This window comes from Phyllopteryx taeniolatus, unplaced genomic scaffold (assembly GCF_024500385.1).
Source record: "Phyllopteryx taeniolatus isolate TA_2022b unplaced genomic scaffold, UOR_Ptae_1.2 contig_25, whole genome shotgun sequence".
Classification (NCBI taxonomy): domain Eukaryota; kingdom Metazoa; phylum Chordata; class Actinopteri; order Syngnathiformes; family Syngnathidae; genus Phyllopteryx; species Phyllopteryx taeniolatus.
In genome coordinates this window covers 1,160,949-1,182,258 of record NW_026903173.1, presented here as the reverse complement: position 1 = coordinate 1,182,258, position 21,310 = coordinate 1,160,949, and the positions used below count along the sequence as shown (strand labels likewise).

Here is a 21,310-nt window from a genome sequence, read left to right as displayed (position 1 = left end):
AACGAGGTGTCTCATTCAGTGGACTTGCACTCTGGTGTACAGTTGATTGAATGAACTCTGAGACTCAGCCCTCTGGTGTCTTTATTTTTTCCTCTCTTTTTGGACAAAGAAAACGAACACGCAAGGACGATTGAAGGTTCCATGATCTATTGAACATTGACATTATATTACATCCTGAACAGATTGTGACCCCGCGTCGTGATTTGTCTGATAGGAGAGGTTCATTTTGGTCATCACCGACTTGGCCTGGACTCACAAACAGCGCGCTTATAAACTAAGGTAAGCAGAGACCTTTTTAACAAAATTCTGCACATTGATAGTTACCAAATTATTTGTGAGTCCGAGACAAGGCATTTTTTCTAATCATAAGTTTTGTGTCCCGCGACATAGAGAAATCCTCCAACAAAGGTTGGGAAAGGTTATTTGAAGTGAAGCATCCCTCTGGTAGAAAGACCAGGGAAGGTCTTGCAGGACAAGATTAATAGTGTTATGTGTAGAAAATTCTTTCAGGCATTTTTAGTACACGCCGAAAGAACTGTTAGGAGAATTCTGAAGTGCATTAAATAGATGTATTAAGTGTGGGGAAACCCCAAGGAGAAAGGTGCCACTTGTGGTAGAAGCTTCCTTTCTCACACTTGAAATATCTGTCACTGAGACATTCACTTTTCTACGAATTCTCCCCATATTTATATGATGGAAGGAAATTTTGACAAACATTGTCAATTGGTAGGAAAACCTGAATTGGTATTGGGAGATTCAGGTCACGAAGGGGGAAAAGGATGGAATAGGTGGCAATTCACAAAGTTACTGTTACACTATACGGGACTAAGGTATGCAGGGGAGAAGAAACAGAAAAAGGAAAGAGAGAACATAAGTAAGTGGTTAGATGAAAAAGAGGAAGGACAAATCAGAAAGACTGAGCCTTTGCTTCCTGAGTTACACCGTCTAAAAGACAGACAAGTTGTAGAAGTAAAACTTTTAAAAAACAAAAAAACGTCCGTCTTTAAGAAATCCGCAGTCAACTCTAAAATCGTTGAAAAAGAACAAGATCTGTGTACAGTGATGAATGTACTTGCATCGGTGGGGATGAATGAACCAAAAGATGATGCCATGATTATGGCATTATAAAAGGAAAAAACAGAAAGAAAGGAGGACGAAATTGAAAAAATACAAAAATAATAAAATAAAATAAAAACACCATATGCGCAGGCACCACAAACTTCCTCACTTTACTCAGAACAGTACTTCACTTTATGAAAAGATGGATAGACAAAAAGACTTCTGAAAACAATGAGATAGAACAAATGCAGAAAACCTTGCTAAAACTGCACCGAGGCGCTGCCAGAGAAAATGTGTCAGAAAAAAAAAAAAAAAAAAAAGAAACAGCCCCTATCTGTCATGGCACCTCAGCTACTGTCGCAGGACCCGACATGGGCCACTTTGCTACTACAGCAGCAGACTAGAGGGGGAGTCAGAGGAGGTTTCAGGGGTCAGTCCCGCGGCGCGAACTCCATATGCTTTGCATGTGGAAAAACTGGACACGTTGAACGTGTCTGTCGAGGCCCTGCAGAAGCACAGAGTAACTACAGTTGTTATGCCTGTGGACAAGAGGGACACACTGCCAACTGTTGTCCCAACCCGCTCTGCGTACACCACACACTCCACAACTGCTTTCATCAACTCACGACTATTTACCTTTTCAAACAAGCGAAAAATGAAAATATTATCATTGTTAGAACAACCGCATATTCAGTTTACACCTGTCAATACTAACATGGCCGACGGTGTAACTGAAGGAATGCATTAGTGTGAGGAGAAGGCTAGAAAAGACAAAGCATGTCGTTCAGATTTATTGTCGGAACCGTTGAAGGAAGGGAGAAAGTTGTTTACGGATGGTTGTTGTTATAGGACAAACAATGGGGAACTAGTGGCTGGATGGGCTGTAACTGAACTAGTAGTGAACGAAATGAGTCGTTGAACGTATGAATGCAACTTTAAAACAAAAATTGGCTAAATGCTGTGCACAGTCAAATACGTCGTGGTTGAGAGCTCTCCCAATTGTGCTCATGTCCATTAGAGCGTCTGTAAATAGTACACACAAACTCAGCCCTTTCGAAATATACCATGGCTTTTCTTTTCCTGGTCCAGTTTCTGGCTCATCTTTTGAGTCACCTTCTTCCTTGTCGCGCCTGTCTTACTTTGATCAATTAAGAGGTGTTCTGTCCAGCTTTGCAGGCATCCAGTCGGACGGCGATAATCCACCTGCATCTGTTTGGCTTCGAGTGATAAAGAGGAAGTGGTCTGAACCAAGGTGGACGGGACCGTTCACTGTGACTGCGAGGACTTCACACGCCTACCAACTTGAAGGAAAAGGGACTATCTGGTTCCACAGGTCACAATGTCATGTTGCCAAACCACTTTGATTGTATCATTCGTGTTGCATTTATTGCCTCAAGTTGCATTCGGCAAACGGGGGGAATTTAGTAGACCGACAATTCATGTAGTAGGAGAAAGGGTACCAAGCAAATGTGGAATACCATTCCAAATTACAATTAATCACAAGGAAAGGAACAAGCAATGCTTATGTTTTCGACTTATGCGAAGTGATTAACTGTGGAGGCTATAACAGCTCGTATAGAGGAACAGACATCTACTTATGTTTCGACCAGACGGTACAGACCAGATGCGCGCAGAATTTGCCATATAGTCACACATGGTGTCAGACATGGGAACAAACCACCAATTTTACCGGCAGGTGGACCCCACAAAAAATGGTGGACAAAGGCATTAAGGGCCAGAAAAACCATAACGCAATAATGAATAGAATAAAATACCAAATTATGATTCAACAGGCAAAGAGCAGTAAACTTAACCAGTGATGCCATTGAAGGCTTAGCTAAACAATTGGCCCCCACTTCCCTAATGGCAATTCAAAATCGCATGGCCCTTGACATGATCCTTGCCGAAAAGAATGGTGTTTGTGCAATGTTTGATCCAAAATGTTGTACTTTTATTCCCAACAACACAGCCTGGATGGACAAGTAACGAGAGCCCTACATGGGTTAAAAACATTGGCTGCTGAAATGGCAGATTCAACAGGCTTTTCCAAACCCCTGGAAGATTGGGTTGGAAAATGGAAACACCTTGTAATTACATTCATAATTGCTATTGTTACTGCTGTTACTTTGTTATTGCTTTTCGGATGCTGTATTATTCCATGTACGAGGACACTGTGTGTCACGGGCGGCAATGCCGTAAGGGCAGATCCCAAAAAATAGACTCCAGGTAAGAGGTCCGAACAATTTTAATTAAATGGCAGAGCATGTGATGGCGAGACATACGAAACTAAAGGAACTCACACCCAGAGAGAATCAAAAACAGATAACGCAGGGAGACACAACAAACGGTCCATGTGGTATAATCGTATTGAGCCTAAATTTGGACAGCGGTCAGAACGGCGGCAAACACGGGGCAAAAACGAGTGAATATTCCGACGCCCACACACTGTCACGGTGCCTCCTAAAAAGGCTGATGATTACAATGCATGACAGGTGTGTCACCGATGTCAACGCCCACTTTCACTCACCCAGACACTGCAACACAAAGAAAAACAACTTGAAACACAGGGCCATGACAGGATCACCCCCTCTAAGGGCGCCCCCTGGCGGACCACCCGGCTTCTGCGGGTGGAGAGAGTGGAAGGCCCGGAGAAGGGACGGATCTAAGATCCAAGAGCGGGGAACCCAGGAACGCTCCTCAGGGCCGTAACCCTCCCAGTCGACCAAATACTGCACACCCCTGCCCCTTCTTCTGGAATCCAATATTTCACCCACCGTGTACACTGGCTCACCATCAACCACCCGTGGAGGAGGAGGAGGCACCGCTGGAGGACACAGAGGGCTGGAGGAAACCGGTTTGAGCAAGGAGACATGGAATACAGGGTGCACTTTCATGGCGGGAGGGAGCCGAAGTTTAACTGCCACCGTTAACAACAGAGTCAATTTCGAAAGGACCAATATACCGAGGACCCAGTTTTTTAGAACCCCCAGCCAAATGCAAATCTCGTGTGGACAACCAGACCTTCTCACCAGGACGGTAGAGGGAGCTGAGATCCGATGACGATCAGCTAACTCTCGGTTGCGAGCCTCAGTACGGGATAAGGCCGACTTTGCATCCCGCCACACCCGATGAGCCCTTCGGTGATGGACCTGTACAGACGGGACGACCACCTTCCTCTCCTGAGAAGGGAACAACGGCGGCTGGTAACCGTATGCAGTCATGAACGGCGACCGTCCAGTGGCAGAGCAAACGAGGGTGTTATGCACATATTCCACCCAAGGCAGGTGAGAAGACCACGAGGAGGGGTGCTGATGGCAAACACAGCGAAGAGCAGCCTCCACATCTTGATTCGCCCTCTCAGCCTGGCCGTTTGTCTGCGGGTGGAAACCGGACGAACGACTGGAGGAAGCCCCCAGCGCTTTGCAGAACAACCTCCAGACTCGAGAGACGAACTGCGGCCCCCTGTCAGACACCAGATCAGCACGAATACCATGAACTCGGAAGACATGGTCGACAAGGAGATTAGCAGTCTCAAACGAGGACGGCAGCTTCGGCAGAGCAACGAAATGGGCCATCTTGGAGAATCTGTCGACAACACTCAGGATGACCGAGTTCCCTCCGGACAGTGGAAGTCCCGTGATGAAGTCCAAGGCGACGTGGGACCAGGGGCGGGAAGGAATGGGCAGTGGACGAAGAAGACCAGCTGGAGGACGATGGGAAATCTTGCTACGGGCACACACTGAGCATGCCGAAACATATTCCTTAACGTCCCTGCGTAGTCCCTGCCACCAGAACCGTTCGGAAATGAGGAAAAATGTCCGACTGACCCAAGGATGGCAAGCGACTTGAGAAGTGTGTCCCCACCTCAACACTTCTGGACGTAAAACGACAGAAACAAACAATTTGCCATCAGGAACACCTCCCGGGGCCTGGACGTCCCTCCCCGCCTCCACCACCTTCTTCTCAACCTCCCACTGAAGCGCTCCCACCACCCGGGTCCCAGGTAGAATGGTCTCCACAACAGGCTGAACAGCAGCCGGGCAATGCAGCCTAGACAAGGCGTCAGGTTTGCCGTTCTTCAACCCAGGGCGGTAAGTGATGATGAAATTGAAACGGGTAAGGAACAGGGCCCAACGTGCTTGACGGGGGTTGAGTCTTTTAGCAGTCCGGAGGTAAGACAGGTTCTTGTGGTCGGTGAAAACTTGAAAGTTCCCTCGTACCCTCCAGCCAGTGCCTCCACTCCTGCAGCGCCAGGACAATGGGCAGCAGCTCTCTATTTCCCACATCGTAATTGAGAAGAAAGCGCAGGGGTGCAGCCTGTGGTCGACCGGGGACCTCTGGGACAGGACCGCCCCCACACCTGAATCAGATGCGTCCACCTCGACAACAAAAGGAAGGTCAGGATTAGGATGATGTAACACAGGAGCCTTCACAAACAATTGTTTAATATAATCAAAAGTCACATCTGCCTTAGGGGTCCATACAAATGGTATTGTATTGGAAGTAAGTCAAGTCAGAGGTCCCACCTTAAGGCTGTAATCATGTATAAATCGCCTATAAAAATGAGCAAAACCCAAAAACCTCTGCAAATGCTTCCTAGACGTTGGAGTTGGCCAATCAACCACAGCCTGGATCTTAGCTGGATCGGCCCGAAGCTGGCCCTTCTCCACAATGAACCCCAAAAACTGTACCGACTCCGCATGGAACTCACACTTCTCAGCCTTGACGTAAAGACGGTTTTCCATCAAGCGCTGCAACACCATGCGGACATGTTGGCGATGTTCACGTAGATCACGGGAAAAAATTAAGATGTCGTCTAAGTACACAAAACAGAATACATTTATCATGTCCCGGAGCACATCATTCATAAGACACTGAAACACAGCGGGTGCATTCGTGAGTCCAAAAGGGATGACTAAGTACTCAAAATGACCTAATGGAGTATTGAACGCAGTCTTCCACTCATCTCCCTCTTTCATCCTCACCAGGTGATAGGCATTTCGCAGATCTAATTTTGTGAACACCTTTGCAGACTGCAAAGGGGCAAACGCCGAGTCCAACAGCGGGAGAGGATACTTATTCTTTATCGTGATGTCGTTAACACCCCGGAAATCGACACAGGGTCACAGGGTCCCGTCCTTTTTATCGATAAAGAAAAATCCGGCACCAACTGCCGACGATGAGGGACGAATCAACCCGGCAGCTAGCGAAGTCGAAATATAATTCTTTAATGCCTCTTGCTCAGGCTTAGAAATCTGATACAGCCTCGCACATGGTAGTGGAGCCTCGGGAATCAACTCTATGGAACAGTCGTATGGACGATGCGGAGGTAAAGATTGGGCGCGATCCTTACTGAACACTAGTTGCAAATCATGGTACTCAGCCGGTACTTTAGCCAAATTGATGTGCTCGTCTTGAACACGGGGGGTGGTAGTCAACATGGCAGACTGCAGACAATGAGAATGACAAAATAGGCTCCAATTCACAATCTGTAGTTGATCCCAATTAATATCTGGATTATGAAGTTTTAACCACGTTAATCCCAGCACAACTGGAGCAGATTGACAGGGCATTACAAAAAATCGCCGCGATTCGATGTGGTTACCCGAGAGCTTTAAACACAGTGGAGCCGTAATATGTGTTGTAACCGCCAGGAGACGCCCATCCAAATCAAGAACTTTTCTCGGTTTGCTAAGTCTGTACAGTGGACAATTTAGAGTCTCTATCACACAGGAGTCCACAAAACACTCATCAGCTCCGGAGTCAATTAACGCGGAAACCTTCACACTGCCGCCAAATCCCGATCCTTCACCCGGCAATTGAAGTCTCTTGTTCTTCGATCCAGTTCTCAATTCACAGGGTACCAAGTCTTCATCAAAATACTCACACGATGAGACGTTTTTTCCGGAGGCAGAAGGCGCTGTCACCACCACCTGGCCGCTCTGCTTGGAACGCGTAGCGTCACTTCCCGTGAAGGTCTCGCCATGCAGGTGGATACCTTGTGTCCTGGTCGGCCGCAGTACAGACACGCCCCCGCTCTCATGCGTCTCCGACGTTCCGTCTCCGTCAGTCGTCCCCCGCCGAGTTGCATCGGCTCCTCCACGGCCAGGGCCGGCTCCCTCGTCGACGCCGAGGTGGATGGGGGAACACAGGCGGCGTCTTCCATGGCGGATGAAGAATGTCCCGGGGAAGCGGACCCAAAAAAAATGCGCCGTTCCCTCAGTCGATTGTCCAGTCTAATGGCTAGTTCGATCAACTCCTCCAAATTAGTGGTCTCGTCCCGGGCCGCCAACTCATCTTTGACGGCAGGACAGAGTCCCCGACGAAAAATGCCGCTCAACGCAACATCGCCGAATCCACTCTCTGCTGCCAGGATGCGGAACGAAATGGAGTATTCGGCTACTGACAAGTCCCCCTGGGAATGGTCCAACAACCGGCTACCGGCCTCCTTGCCCTTGACGGGGTGATCAAAAACTCTCCTCAGTTCAGATTCGAATGCCGGGAAGGAGGAACGTAATGCTGGGTTGGCTCTGCTGACCGCCATCGCCCACGATGCCGCCTGACCCGTAAGTAGACTCATTATAAAAGCCACCTTCGTCTTATCCTGGGCATACGTGACCGGTTGTTGGTCAAATACTTGGGTACATTGATAAATAAATTGACCGCAGCCGCCGAGCTCCCCAGCATAACGAGGTGGATTTGGGAGACAAGCTTCCCTGGCGGGTGGCACCGCGGCCACTGTGTTGGTGGCGGGTGCTTCTGCCAGAACCGGAGGTAATCCAAGTGCACACACCTGATCAACCCGAGAACTCAGCGTACTGAGATGGGTCGTTCACGCCGTAATTGCCTCCCTGAGCTTGTGTAACGATGTCTCGTGTCTTCCTACCAAATGTCCCTGACTTGCCAACGCGTGGCGAAAAGAGTCTGAGTCTGTGGGATCCATTTTTGGTCGGAATATTCTGTCACGGGCGGCAATGCCGTAAGGGCAGATCCCAAAAAATAGACTCCAGGTAAGAGGTCCGAACAATTTTAATTAAATGGCAGAGCATGTGATGGCGAGACATACGAAACTAAAGGAACTCACAACCAGAGAGAATCAAAAACAGATAACGCAGGGAGACACGACAAACGGTCCGTGTGGTATAATCGTATTGAGCCTAAATTTGGACAGCGGTCAGAACGGCGGCAAACACTGGGCAAAAACGAATGAATATTCCGACGCCCACACACTGTCACGGTGCCCCCTAAAAAGGCTGATGATTACAATGCATGACAGGTGCGTCACCGATGTCAACGCCCACCTTCGCTCATCCAGACACTGCAACACAAAGAAAAACAACTTGAAACACGTGGCCATGACACTGTGTGTCAAGATGGTCTCGGGAGTGGTGGAAAAGAATATGAACCAGCCGGAATCACAGATGCTGATGACCTGAAGAAGCTCCTACTCCTGAAGTTCTGCTCACACAAGACGACGTCGTGTCCAGATGGATGAATTATTGATTAAGAATATACAGTGTCTTTTCTCTTAGCATGTTACAGGACTTGTCTTTTTCCCTCCTCAAATCAATATATGGGTTGTTTTTGTCCTGTCTCAAGAGTAGTACTGCCTTATGAAGAATGCTTAGCTCATGACTACGTTGTTTATATATCCTCTGATTGCCTTCCACATAGAGTAGTACTGCTTAGGTTCTGTTATATAGTTCCACGATGTAAACATGGGGATTGTTGGATTGTTCTATTTCTTACTCATGAAGCTATGTTCCATTATCTAACAATTAAGTTCCGTTTCCAAAACACTAGGGTGATACATGATTAAGTTTTGTTATCCATGAAAGGAGGTGTAGGAGTTTAGATTACTGAGGAATGATGGTTTTAATATGACTCCCCAATTTTTTATAACACCCAAGGCCAGAGATACCTTCTTCCAGTCATAACGAAACCTTCTGATGTGTATTAGAGGAGTTAGCTCAAATAAACGAGGTGTGTCATTCAATGAACTTGCACTCTGGTGTACAGTTGATTGAATGAACCCTGAGACTCAGCCCTCTGGTGTCTTATTTCTTCCTCTCTTTTTGGACAAAGAAAACGAACACGCAGGGACAATTGAAGCTTCCATGATCTATTGAACATTGACAATTTTATTACGTCCTTAACACACCCCGCCACCTGTCCTCCCTTCTGCCTGCTGCACGTCCCTTCCTCCACTGCCCGCCAACGCACCTAGGACCACCTCCATTACTTTCCCTAATAAGCTGTTCATCATAACCTATCTGCCTCCCCCTGCTCTTGGGTCCAGCTCCTCTCCATTCGTGACAAGATTAGCTAATACATAACAAGTGATCAAAGGTGATGAATCAGATCATAATAATATTATAACTATATCTATATATATTATCTTCCATTGCTATGCTATGGACACAAACTGGTGGAATTCTATGTACAGTGAATTCCCGGATACCTTCCAGACCCACCTACAATAGGTGAAACTGCAGTATTGAGAGACCATATAAACACATTACGAATGTGTTTGAACACATAAATGAACAGTTGAAAAGTGCATATGCAACTGCGCCTTTCCTTTCCCACAGGCTAGGGCATTACATTAAGTAGTTCTACTGTAAAAACCCATAAAAATGATCACTTCAAAACCTGCGATATAGCGGGGGGATCACTGTACATAAATTTTGCTTTTGATCCCCCACGTAGACCCGTGCCCATCGATATCAGCACAGGACCAATGTGAAGACCCCGATCGAATCCCGGGACATCATCGGCCGCTGCTACGTGGGATTTGAAAATCGATCCTTACTCCAGCGAGGACGGAGGAGGCTGGCATTTCTGTGACAGCAGGCCGAGAAGTCACGAGATGTTCGGCTCCTGCCAGCAGGGCCTCTCCGCCACTTTTGACAAAGACTACCATTACTTCTTCTTTGGGGCTCCTGGAGCATACAACTGGAAAGGTGACCCTTATGAATACGTGATTGCTTGTTACATTTAATGCTGAGAGATCGATGTTAAGCTTTAAATTTGACGGGGCGTTACAGCAAACTCAGTCAAGGATAAAAGTTCAAAAAAATTCAGAATTTGGAGCGAGAATGCCTCGAGATGGGCATTTATGATGACGGGCCTTTCGAGGCAGGGGATGAAAATGAGAAGAACCCCGATCTCGTCCCCGCTCCTGCCAGCAGCTACCTCGGTGAAGCACTCACGCATCACTCTGTACTTAAGTCAAAATCCAGACACTTAGAAGTACTCATTCAACTCCTGTACTTAAGTCAAAGTCAGAGTACAGACTATGAAAATGTACTTCATTAAAAGGTCCAAATACATTTTGCCTGTCTTTGCACACAAAATAGTTGACCTCTTATTGGCTTACAGAGTGCTCATACTGAAAAGAAGCAAGGAGTAGAAAGTACAGATATCTTTTTGATCTGCTTCTTTTTTTAAATGTAGGGAGTAAAAGTAAAATGTCGTCATGAACTAAATACTCAAGTCATATACAAATACCTGAAAAATCCACAAATTTCACTGCCATTGACTGCTTTAGATGTCTAATATCCATGTTAACTCGGAAGGCTGGCATTGAATGACTTTTAAGTACAGTCAAGTCAAAGTCCTCAGAAAGATAAATAAGTACAGTAAGGTAGATGTAAAAAGTCATCCGAAAAATTCACATTCCAGGAAACTACAGCTACCTGTTGTTTGAGAGCTGCGAGGACATTGTGGTGGGAGCGCCTCAGTACATTCAGAAGGACAGCAAAATCTGAGGCGTAGGTATGGAAGTCTTTGCCATGTCATAGTCGCCAGTTGTCGTTGTCATTGTGGTATGTCATTGTCAGGTGTCATTGTCCCTATCTGTTCCACGTCTTACTCACAGGTCATAGTTTGTTTCCGGTTTTAGATATTCAAGTGTTTCTTTGTTACTTTGGTTTGGTTGTTATCTGTTGTGGGTCTTTAAAAGATTAAATATTATTTTTTTGAGACTCCCGCACTCCTGCCTTGCCTCACTGCTTCCCTGCAATTGGGTCCACCATGTTCTTGCCTTGCGTTCCTCGCCTTCGCCCAAACCACAAACGTGACAACAGGAGCCTATCCCAGCTGACTTGACGCCCAGAGAAGCCGGCGGCATTTTTGGGTGTTGTTGAGAAATGGCTTTTGCTTTGCATAGTAGAGTTTTAAGTTGCACTTACGGATGTTGGGCCGAAATGTTGTACTGACATTGGTTTTCTGAAGTGTTCCTGAGCCCATGTGGTGATATACTTCACACATTGATGTCGGTTTTTGATGCAGTGCCGCCTGAGGGATTGAAGGTCACGGGCATTCAATGTTGGTTTTCGGCCTTGCCGCTTACATACAGTGATTTCTCCAGATTCTCTGAACCTTTTGATGATATTATGGACCGTAGATGACGAAATCCCTAAATTCCTTGCAATTGTACATTGAGGAACATTGTTCTTAAAATGTTCGACTATTTTCTCAAGCACTTGTTCACAAAGAGGTGAACCTCGCCCCATCTTTGCTTGTGAATGACTGAACAATTCAGGGAAGCTCCTTTTATACCCAATCATGGCGCCCACCTGTTCCCAAATAGCCTGTTCACCTGTGGGATGTTCCAAACAGGGTTTGATGAGCATTCCTCAACTTTCTCAGTCTTTTTTGTTACCTGTCCCAGCTTTCCCAATGTGTTGCAGCCATAAAATTCTAAGTTAATGATTCTTTGCTGCAAAACAATAAAGTTTATCAGTTTGAACATTAAATATCTGGTCTTTGTAGTGTATTCAATTATATATAGGTTGAACATGATTTGCAAATCATTATATTCTGTTTTTATTTCTGTTCAACACAATGTCCCAACTTCATTGGAATTGGGGTTGTATATTTGTGTCACGATATGACGGTGTTCATTTCAACTGGAGGCAGAAGCAGGCAGAGGCTGAAGAAGTTTGTGGCGAACGGTGGATTGAGAAGAGATTCAAAGGGGGATCCTTGAGGCGTACCGGCGGGTCGTCGAGACAGGGAGCGTGCGGTAGGCGGTGGCGTGAGCAGGTGGATGGCTTGGCGGCGTGGTGGAAGAGGTCAGCAAGGCGGGGAACACGGAAGGAGCACTGAGGACAAGGAAGAACACAGAGGGAGGTCAGAAATATTGCGAGGACCGACGTAGTTTACATGTAAGTTGCGAGCCGGTGTACCACGGGTGAACGTTAATACTCTGGCAGTGGAGTCTTGGATCTGGCAGGCTTCAATGCAGGTGATGACGAAGGCTGATTGACAAGAAGTGTGCGGCCGAGGTGGTGCTGATTACTGGGACGAGAGACAGGGCGAGAGGGGCCCCACCCGAGCTCCAACAAGGGAACTGCAGGGCACAGCTCATGACAATTTGTTTTGCTTTCGACATGGTTGGTGAACTATTGAAAAGTATCAAGTCCATTGAACAGCTCCCAATGCACTTTTGCAACAAGGCAGAGAGCCGTGCCTTTTAGCGTTGGAGTGACTTTGCAAAAAGTGGAAAAGTCATGAAATGAGCAAGATATGACTTCATTGAAGAAAAAAGAACAGGAACATCTGACATGGCTGCATTTCTGAGAACGAGTAAGTTGTGTCGAGGGAAAATGTGTGCATTGAAGCATTTGAGACAAAAGTCTCGAGACTGCAAAAGATACGCTGCAAAAATAATCAGGATTATTATATCGTTTGATTTGAAGAAAAGGATATTCCAATAGAGCAGGAAAATCGGACCTAAATAGATTTCTTCAAGAGATCAGTAATTCTCAAACTTTTGGACACCAAGTACCACCTCGAAAAAAATATCCGATTACAGTACCACCATCACGACCAACGGTAATGATTCATTTGAAAAGTTAAAAATACAAATAAACTGCATTTAACAAATGTGTGTGCTACTAGGTTAAAACAAAACAAACAAACTCCTCTCTCTCATCTATCTCCCATCTCCCTCTCTCCTATATATCTTATATATTAAAAGCCTGGTATCCGACTGACCGAGATACCCAAGGTCAAAGTGAGAGTGTGTGGTGCATCGATGAACATGCGGTGGGTGTTTTGAAGTGTTCAAGTCATATTTAGTGAACAACTGCTTAAGAATTATCTCACCTGAACAGGGACTTGAACCCTGGACCCTCAGATTTAAAGGCTGATGCTCCACCGACTGAGCTATCCAGGTTCTACATGAAATGAGGGAGTGAGCTGAGGAGGCGAGGTGCAAATTAAGCGCAAGCAAGAAATTTGACTAAACAGGTACTCGAAAGACAGAACATCAGATTAAAAGCCTGGTATCTGAATGACCGAGATACCCAAGGTCAAAGTCAGAAAGTGAGAGGTGCATCTATGAATATGTGGTTGGTATTTTGAAGTGTTCAAGTGTCTGAGTCAAAGTACCTGCGTGATATTTAGTGAACAACTGCTTAAGAATTATCTCATCTGAACAGGTAACTCGAACAGGGACTTGAACCCTGGACCCTCAGATTTAAAATCTAATGCTCAACCGACTGAGCTATCCAGGAGGAAGAGCAAATCATTGAGTGAGCTAAGGAGACGAGGTTAAAATTAAGCGCGAGTGACCAGACACTGAAGAAACAGGTACTCGAAAGACAGAACATCAGATTCAAAGACAGGTATGGTTCTGACTGAGATACCCAAGGTCAAAGTCAGAAAGTGAGAGGTGCATCGATGAACATGTGTTGGGTGTTTAATTATCTGAGTGATATTTAGTGAACAACTTCTTAAATAGTATGTCGCCTGAACAGGGACTTGAACCTTGGACCCTCAGATTAAAAGTCTGATGCTCTACCGACTGAGCTATCCAGGCTCTCCAGTCAATGACGGAGTGAGGTGAGGAGACGAGGTGAAAATTAAGCGCAAGCAAGAAATTTGACTAAACAGGTACTCGGAAGACAGAACATCAGATTAAAAGCCTGGTATCTGAATGACCGAGATACCCAAGGTCAAAGTCAGAAAGTGAGAGGTGCATCTATGAATATGTGGTGGGTGTTTTGAAGTGTTCAAGTGTCTGAGTCAAAGTACCTGCGTGATATTTAGTGAACAACTGCTTAGGAATTATCTCACCTGAACAGGTAACTCGAACAGGGACTTGAACCCTGGACCCTCAGATTAAAAATCTAATGCTCAACCGACTGAGCTATCCAGGAGGAAGAGCAAATCATTGAGTGAGCTAAGGAGACGAGGTTAAAATTAAGCGCGAGTGACTAGACACTGAAGAAACAGGTACTCGAAAGACAGAACATCAGATTCAAAGACAGGTATGGTTCTGACTGAGATACCCAAGGTCAAAGTCAGAAAGTGAGAGGTGCATCGATGAACATGTGTTGGGTGTTTAATTATCTGAGTGATATTTAGTGAACAACTTCTTAAATAGTATGTCGCCTGAACAGGGACTTGAACCCTGGACCCTCAGATTAAAAGTCTGATGCTCTACCGACTGAGCTATCTAGGCTCTCCAGTCAACGACGGAGTGAGGTGAGGAGACGAGGTGAAAATTAAGCGCAAGCAAGAAATTTGACTAAACAGGTACTCGGAAGACAGAACATCAGATTAAAAGCCTGGTATCTGAATGACCGAGATACCCAAGGTCAAAGTCAGAAAGTGAGAGGTGCATCTATGAATATGTGGTGGGTGTTTTGAAGTGTTCAATTGATATTTAGTGAACAACTGCTTAAGAATTAACACACCTGAACAGGGACTTGAACCCTGGACCCTCAGATTAAATGTCTGATGCTCTACCGACTGAGCTATCCAGGCTCTCCAGTCAATGACGGAGTGAGGTGAGGAGACGAGGTGAAAATTAAGCGCAAGCAAGAAATTTGACTGACTAAACAGGTACTCGGAAGACAGAACATTAGATTCAAAGACAGGTATGGTTCTGACTGAGATACTCAAGGTCAAAGTCAGAAAGTGAGAGGTGCATCGATGAACATGTGTTGGGTGTTTAATTATCTGCGTGATATTTAGTGAACAACCTCTTAAATAGTATGTCGCTTGAACAGGGACTTGAACCCTGGACCCTCAGATTAAAAGTGTGATGCTCTACCAACTGAGCTATACAGGATCTCCAGTCAATCAGGGAGTGAGGTGAGGAGACGAGGTGAAAATTAAGCGCAAGCAAGAAATGACTGACTAAACTGGTTCTCGAAAGACAGAACATAAGATTAAAAGGTTGGTATCCTACTGACCGAGATAACCAAGATCAAAGTGAGAGTGTGTGGTGCATCGATGAACATGTGGTGGGTGTTTTGAAGTGTTCAATTGATATTTAGTGAACAACTGCTTAAGAATTAACACACCTGAACAGGGACTTGAACCCTGGACCCTCAGATTAAATGTCTAATGCTCAACCCACTGAGCTATCCAGGATCTAGAGAAAATGAGGGAGTGAGCTGAGGAGACGAGGTTCAAAGTAAGCGCAAGCGACAATAAACAGGTACTCGAAAGACAGAACATCAGATTCAAAGACAGGTATGGTTCTGACTGAGATACCCAAGGTCAAAGTCAGAAAGTGAGAGGTGCATCGATGAACATGTGTTGGGTGTTTAATTATCTGAGTGATATTTAGTGAACAACCTCTTAAATAGTATGTCGCCTGAACAGGGACTTGAACCCTGGACCCTGAGATTAAAAGTCTGATGCTCTACCGACAGAGCTATCCAGGCTCTCCCGTCAATGATGGAGTGAGGCGAGGAGACGAGGTGAAAATTAAGCGCAAGCAAGAAATTTGACTGACTAAACAGGTACTCGGAAGACAGAACATCAGATTCAAAGACAGGTATGGTTCTGACTGAGATACTCAAGGTCAAAGTCAGAAAGTGAGAGGTGCATCGATGAACATGTGTTGGGTGTTTAATTATATGAGTGATATTTAGTGAACAACCTCTTAAATAGTATGTCGCTTGAACAGGGACTTGAACCCTGGACCCTCAGATTAAAAGTGTGATGCTCTACCAACTGAGCTATACAGGATCTCCAGTCATTCAGGGAGTGAGGTGAGGAGATGAGGTGAAAATTAAACTCAAGTGAAAGGTACTCGGAAGACAGAACATCAGATTAAAACCTGGTATGCGAATGACCGAGATACCCAAGGTCAAAATGAGAGTGTGTGGCGCATAGATGAACATGTTGGGTGTTTTGAAGTGTTCAAGTGTCTGAGTGAAAGTACCTGTGTAATATTTAGTGAACAACTTCTTAAGAATTATGTCACCTGAACAGGGACTTGAACCCTTGACCCTCAGATTAAAAGTCTGATGCTCTACCGACTGAGCTATCCAGGCTCTATAGTCAATGAGGGAGGCAGTGAGGTAAGGATACAATGTGGAAATTATGGCAGGTATGGTTCTGACTGAGATACCCAAGGTCAAAGTCAGAAAGTGAGAGGTGCATCGATGAACATGTGTTGGGTATTTTGAAGTGTTCAATTGTCTGAGTGATATTTAGTGAACAACCTCTTAAACAGTATGGCGCCTGAACAGGGACTTGAACCCTGGACCCTCAGATTAAAAGTCTGATGCGCTACCGACTGAGCTATCCAGGCTCTGCAGTCAATAAGGGAGTGAGGTGAGGAGACGAGGTGAAAATTAAGCGCAAGCAAGAAATGACTGACTAAACTGGTTCTCGAAAGACAGAACATAAGATTAAAAGGTTGGTATCCTACTGACCGAGATAACCAAGATCAAAGTGAGAGTGTGTGGTGCATCGATGAACATGTGGTGGGTGTTTTGAAGTGTTCAATTGATATTTAGTGAACAACTGCTTAAGAATTAACACACCTGAACAGGGACTTGAACCCTGGACCCTCAGATTAAATGTCTAATGCTCAACCCACTGAGCTATCCAGGATCTAGAGAAAATGAGGGAGTGAGGTGAGGAGATGAGGTTCAAAGTAAGCGCAAGCGACAATAAACAGGTACTCGAAAGACAGAACATCAGATTCAAAGACAGGTATGGTTCTGACTGAGATACCCAAGGTCAAAGTCAGAAAGTGAGAGGTGCATCGATGAACATGTGTTGGGTGTTTAATTATCTGAGTGATATTTAGTGAACAACCTCTTAAATAGTATGTCGCCTGAAGAGGGACTTGAACCCTGGACCCTCAGATTAAAAGCAGGTACTCGAAAGACAGAACATCAGATTCAAAGACAGGTATGGTTCTGACTGAGATACCCAAGGTCAAAGTCAGAAAGTGAGAGGTGCATCGATGAACATGTGTTGGGTGTTTAATTATCTGAGTGATATTTAGTGAACAACCTCTTAAATAGTATGTCGCCTGAAGAGGGACTTGAACCCTGGACCCTCAGATTAAAAGTCTGATGTTCTACCGACTGAGCTATCCAGGCTCTGCAGTCAATGACGGAGTGAGGTAAGGAGACGAGGTGAAAATTAAGCGCAAGCAAGAAATTTGACTGACTAAACAGGTACTCGGAAGACAGAACATTAGATTCAAAGACAGGTATGGTTCTGACTGAGATACTCAAGGTCAAAGTCAGAAAGTGAGAGGTGCATCGATGAACATGTGTTGGGTGTTTAATCATCTGAGTGATATTTAGTGAACAACCTCTTAAATAGTATGTCGCTTGAACAGGGACTTGAACCCTGGACCCTCAGATTAAAAGTGTGATGCTCTACCAACTGAGCTATACAGGATCTCCAGTCAATCAGGGACTGTCAAGTGAATCCCTGTGCTACTTTACTAATGTTGAATGTCATTTAAAATATATTCCGTTTCAAGCTTGTCATGTCAGGAAATATTTGCGCACTCGAGCCAGCCCAGCCAACTGCATCAGCATATTCATGTGCAGTATACATGAATGTGACAGCTTGTTCTTGTGCCTTTCTTTGTGATTCAATTGTAACCACCAAACTTCAAGTGTTTAAAAAACATTGACGGCTTTTGAAGTCAAATAACCATGTTAACTGGGAAAGCTGGCAGTGAATGAGTTAAAGAACATTACCAGCCATTCAGCATTATATAATACAGTTATTTCTAATGCATAGTCATTAAAATATGATAGTTTCGATCAGGTTGTTTGTCATGTTTTTATTTCCAAATTTAAACAGATTTGTTTTATTCCTCTACATCCAATACTGTATATTTCTATTTGTATTTGTTTGTTTTTGTGAATACATAGCAAAGAAGCATCAAAGAAATGAAAGGTGAAAAAAAATAATTTTAAAAATGATGTCGAAAACTGGCGGCACGGTGGACGACTGGTTAGAGCGTCAGCCTCACAGTTCTGAGGTGTGGGGTTCAATCCCCGTCCCCGCCTGTGTGGAGTTTGCATGTTCTCCCCGTGCCTGCATGGGTTTTCCCCGGGCACTCCGGTTTGGTTGTTTGGTTTGGTTTGGTTTGGTTGTTTGTTTCTATGTGCCCTGCGATTGGCTGGCAACCAGTTCAGGGTGTACCCCGCCTCCTGCCCGATGACAGCTGGGATAGGCTCCAGCACGCCCGCGACCCTAGTGAGGAGAAGCGGCTCAGAAAATGGATGGATGGATGGATGTTGAAAACTGTTTGGTTTGATTTTCACCTGGAGTGAATTAGCATCTGAAGTAGCAGTAAATGTCAGTGAAAATTATGCTGTCATTTCGAGAAGCGTTTCAAAGGTGCCAAGAGAGGACCACGGCACAACAGCCGCTAGCACCACGGGGAGCCTGCCGGGGCTCTTGGCTGCTTCTCGATGCGCCCTGCTTGTTTCTTCACCTCAGCCGTGCTCCGAGTTGGCCAAGGTCAACCAGATGATGAGCACTATGGTTTTACTGTTCATTTGGACCCCTCCTTGAGCCGTCACCTTATCGTGGTGGGAGGGTTAGTGCGTCCCAATGATCCTAGGAGCTAAGTTGTCTGGGGCTTTATGCCCCTGGCAGGGTCACCCATGACAAACAGGTCCTAGGTGAGGGACCAGACAAAGCATGGCTCAAAGACCCCTAATGATGACGACAAACGATGGAGTTGGTTTTCCCTTGCCCGGACGCGGGTCACCGGGGCCCCCCTCTGGAGCCAGGCCTGGAGGTGGGAGCCTGGTGGCCGGGCCTGCACCCATGGGGCCCGGCCGGGCACAGCCCAAAAGGGTGACGTGGGTCGCCCTTCTTTCATGGCCCTGTGTTTCAAGTTGTTTTTCTTTGTGTTGTAGTGTCTGGGTGAGCAAAGGTGGGCGTTGACATCGGTGACGCACCTGTCATGCATTGTAATCATCAGCCTTTTTCGGGGGCACTGTGACAGTGTGTGGGCGTCGGAATATTCACTCGTTTTTGCCCCCGTGTTTGCCGCCGTTCTGAACGCTGTCCAAATTTAGGTTCTATACGATTATACCACACGGACCTTTTGTCGTTTCGCCCTACGTTATCTGTTTTTTGATTCTCTGGTTGTGAGCCCCTTTAGTTTCGTATGTCTCGCCATCACATGCTCTGTCATTTAATTGAAATTGTTCGGACCTCTTACCTAGTCTCTTTTTTGGGATCTGCCCTTACGGCATTGCCGTCCGTGACACCGTCCCGTGGGCTCACCACCTGTGGGAGGCGCCAGAGGGGTCGGGCGCAGTGCGAGCTGGGCGGTGGGCGAAGGCAGGGAACTTGGCGATCCAATCCCCGGCTACAGAAGCTGGCTCTAGGGACGTGGAATGTCACTTCTCTGGCAGGGAAGGAGCCCGAGCTGGTGTGTGAGGTCGAGAAGTTCCGACTAGATATAGTTGGACTCGCCCCCACACACAGCTTGGGCTCTGGAACCAGTCCTCTCGAGAGGGGTTGGATTCCACTCTGGAGTTGCCCGCGGAGAGAGGCGCCGAGTAGGTGTGGGTATACTTATTGCCCCCCGGCTTGGCGCCTGTACGTTGGGGTTCACCCCGGTGGATTAGATGGTAGCCTCCCTCCACCTTTGGGTGGGGGGGACGGGTCCTGACTGTTATTTGTGCCTATGCACCAAACAGCAGTTCAGAGTACTCACCCTTTTTGGAGTCCTTGGAGGGGGTGCTGTAGAGCGCTCCCGCTGGGGACTCCATCGTTCTGCTGGAGGACTTCAATGCTCACGTGGGCAAAGACAGTGAGACCTGTAAGGGTGTGATTGGGAGGAATGTCCCCCCCGATCAGAACCCAAGCGGTGTTCTGTTGTTGGACTTCTGTGCTCGTCACGGACTGTCCATAACGAACACCATGTTCAAGAATAAGGGTATCCACACGTGCACTTGGCACCAGCACACCCTAGGTCGCAGTTCGATGATCGACTTTGTGGTCGTGTAAACGGACTTGCGGCCGCATGTCTTGGACACTCGGGTGAAGAGAGGGGCGGAGCTGTCAACTAATCACCACCTTGTGGTGAGTTGGCTCCGATGGTGGGGGAAAATGCCGGTCCGACGTGGCAGGCCCAAACATATTGTGAGGGTCTGCTGGGAACGTCTGGCAGAATCCCCTGTCAGAAGGAGTTTCAACTCCCACCTCCGACAGAACTTTGCTCATGTTCCGGGGAGGTGGGGGAGATCGAGTCCGAGTGGACCATGTTCCGCGCCTCCATTGCTGAGGCAGCCGACCGGAGATGTGGCTGTAAGGTGGTCGGTGCCTGTCGTGGCAGCAATCCCCTAACCCGTTGGTGGACACCAACGGTGAGGGATGCCATCAAGTTGAAGAAGGACTCCTATTGGGCCTTTTTGGCCTGTGGGACTCCTGAGGCAGCTGATGGGTACCGGCTGGCCAAGCGGAATGGAGCTCTGGTGGTCGCTGAAGCAAAACTCAGGTATGGGAGGAGTTCGGTGAGGCCATAGAGAAAGACTTACGGACGGCTTCGAGAAAATTCTGGTCCACCATCCGGCGTCTCAGGAGAGGAAAGCAGTGTACCACCAACACTGTGTATAGTGGGGATGGGGTGGTGCTGACCTCGACTCGGGACGTTGTGAGTCGGTGGGGAGAATACTTCAAAGACCTCCTCAATTCCACCAACACGACTTCCCATGAGGAAGCAGAGTGTGGGTTCACTGAGGCGGGCTCTCCTATCGCTGGGTTTGAGGTCACCGAGGTAGTTAAAAAGCTCCTCGGTGGCAGGGCCCCGGGGGTGGATGAGATTCGCCCGGAGTTCCTAAAGGCTCTGGATGTTGTGGGGCTGTCCTGGTTGACACGCCTTTGCAACATCGCGTGGACATCGGGGAAAGTGCCTCTGAATTGGCAGACTGGGGTGGTGATCTCCCTTTTTAAGAAGGGGGACCGGCGGGTGTGTTCCAACTACAGGGGGATCACACTCCTC

General features: G+C 46.7%; 13 non-coding genes across 13 annotated transcripts; all 13 read right to left on the bottom strand.

The window, feature by feature from the left end:
* Window positions 1-13,815: 13,815 nt before the first annotated feature.
* On the bottom strand, window positions 13,816-13,888 carry trnak-uuu (transfer RNA lysine (anticodon UUU)). Its single transcript has one exon. It is a non-coding gene; the product is annotated as a tRNA-Lys (tRNA).
* A 267-nt stretch (window positions 13,889-14,155) lies between these two features.
* trnak-uuu (transfer RNA lysine (anticodon UUU)) lies at window positions 14,156-14,236 on the bottom strand. The gene has a single exon. It is a non-coding gene; the product is annotated as a tRNA-Lys (tRNA).
* Window positions 14,237-14,460: 224 nt separating this feature from the next.
* On the bottom strand, window positions 14,461-14,533 carry trnak-uuu (transfer RNA lysine (anticodon UUU)). The gene has a single exon. It is a non-coding gene; the product is annotated as a tRNA-Lys (tRNA).
* A 232-nt stretch (window positions 14,534-14,765) lies between these two features.
* Window positions 14,766-14,838, bottom strand: trnak-uuu (transfer RNA lysine (anticodon UUU)). Its single transcript has one exon. It is a non-coding gene; the product is annotated as a tRNA-Lys (tRNA).
* Window positions 14,839-15,072: 234 nt separating this feature from the next.
* On the bottom strand, window positions 15,073-15,145 carry trnak-uuu (transfer RNA lysine (anticodon UUU)). The gene has a single exon. It is a non-coding gene; the product is annotated as a tRNA-Lys (tRNA).
* A 232-nt stretch (window positions 15,146-15,377) lies between these two features.
* On the bottom strand, window positions 15,378-15,450 carry trnak-uuu (transfer RNA lysine (anticodon UUU)). Its single transcript has one exon. It is a non-coding gene; the product is annotated as a tRNA-Lys (tRNA).
* A 223-nt stretch (window positions 15,451-15,673) lies between these two features.
* On the bottom strand, window positions 15,674-15,746 carry trnak-uuu (transfer RNA lysine (anticodon UUU)). The gene has a single exon. It is a non-coding gene; the product is annotated as a tRNA-Lys (tRNA).
* Window positions 15,747-15,980: 234 nt separating this feature from the next.
* trnak-uuu (transfer RNA lysine (anticodon UUU)) lies at window positions 15,981-16,053 on the bottom strand. Its single transcript has one exon. It is a non-coding gene; the product is annotated as a tRNA-Lys (tRNA).
* Window positions 16,054-16,288: 235 nt separating this feature from the next.
* On the bottom strand, window positions 16,289-16,361 carry trnak-uuu (transfer RNA lysine (anticodon UUU)). The gene has a single exon. It is a non-coding gene; the product is annotated as a tRNA-Lys (tRNA).
* Window positions 16,362-16,548: 187 nt separating this feature from the next.
* Window positions 16,549-16,621, bottom strand: trnak-uuu (transfer RNA lysine (anticodon UUU)). The gene has a single exon. It is a non-coding gene; the product is annotated as a tRNA-Lys (tRNA).
* Window positions 16,622-16,853: 232 nt separating this feature from the next.
* Window positions 16,854-16,926, bottom strand: trnak-uuu (transfer RNA lysine (anticodon UUU)). The gene has a single exon. It is a non-coding gene; the product is annotated as a tRNA-Lys (tRNA).
* A 424-nt stretch (window positions 16,927-17,350) lies between these two features.
* Window positions 17,351-17,423, bottom strand: trnak-uuu (transfer RNA lysine (anticodon UUU)). Its single transcript has one exon. It is a non-coding gene; the product is annotated as a tRNA-Lys (tRNA).
* Window positions 17,424-17,657: 234 nt separating this feature from the next.
* trnak-uuu (transfer RNA lysine (anticodon UUU)) lies at window positions 17,658-17,730 on the bottom strand. Its single transcript has one exon. It is a non-coding gene; the product is annotated as a tRNA-Lys (tRNA).
* Between the last annotated feature and the right edge of the window lie 3,580 nt (window positions 17,731-21,310).